Source organism: Arachis hypogaea, chromosome 7 (genome assembly GCF_003086295.3).
Source record: "Arachis hypogaea cultivar Tifrunner chromosome 7, arahy.Tifrunner.gnm2.J5K5, whole genome shotgun sequence".
NCBI lineage: Eukaryota > Viridiplantae > Streptophyta > Magnoliopsida > Fabales > Fabaceae > Arachis > Arachis hypogaea.
This window is the reverse complement of record NC_092042.1, coordinates 57,356,106-57,356,914: the sequence shown is the minus strand read 5'-3', so window position 1 is coordinate 57,356,914 and position 809 is coordinate 57,356,106. Positions and strand designations below refer to the sequence as shown.

At 41.2% G+C, this 809-nt stretch overlaps 1 non-coding gene across 1 annotated transcript; it reads left to right on the top strand.

Annotated features, from left to right (window-relative positions):
* Window positions 1-374: 374 nt before the first annotated feature.
* On the top strand, window positions 375-482 carry LOC112704848 (small nucleolar RNA R71). Its single transcript, XR_003155449.1, has one exon. It is a non-coding gene; the product is annotated as a small nucleolar RNA R71 (small nucleolar RNA).
* The last annotated feature ends 327 nt before the right edge of the window (window positions 483-809 follow it).

The window sequence follows — 809 nt, the reverse complement described above, 5'->3', positions numbered from 1 at the left end:
TCTTCTATTGAAGGGTTCTCAGGATCATAAGCTTCTTCTTCAGATGAAGCTTCCTTAGTACTGCTTGGTGCATTTTGCATTCCAGACAGACTTTGAGAAATCATATTGACTTGTTGAGTCAATATTTTATTCTGAGCCAGTATGGCATTCAGAGTGTCAATCTCAAGAACTCCTTTCTTCTGATTGGTCCCATTGTTCACAGGATTCCTTTCAGAAGTGTACATGAATTGGTTATTTGCAACCATTTCAATCAGCTCTTGAGCTTCTGTAGGCGTCTTCTTCAGATGAAGAGATCCTCCAGCAGAGCTATCCAAAGACATCTTGGACAGTTCAGACAGACCATCATAGAAAATACCTATGATGCTCCATTCAGAAAGCATATCAGAGGGACACTTTCTGATCAATTGTTTGTATCTTTCCCAAGCTTCATAGAGGGATTCTCCTTCCTTCTGTCTGAAGGTTTGGACTTCCACTCTAAGCTTACTCAATTTTTGAGGTGGAAAGAACTTTGCCAAGAAGGCATTGACTAGCTTTTCCCAAGAGTTCATGCTTTCTTCAGGTTGTGAGTCCAACCATGTCCTAGCTCTGTCTCTTACAGCAAAAGGGAATAGCATAAGTCTGTAGACCTCAGGGTCAACCCCATTAGTCTTGACAGTGTCACAGATTTGCAAGAACTTAGCTAAAAACTGATGAGGATCTTCCAATGGAAGTCCATGGAACTTGCAATTCTGTTGCATTAGAGAAACTAATTGAGGCTTAAGCTCAAAGTTGTTTGCTCCAATGGCAGGGATAGAGATGCTTCTCCCATA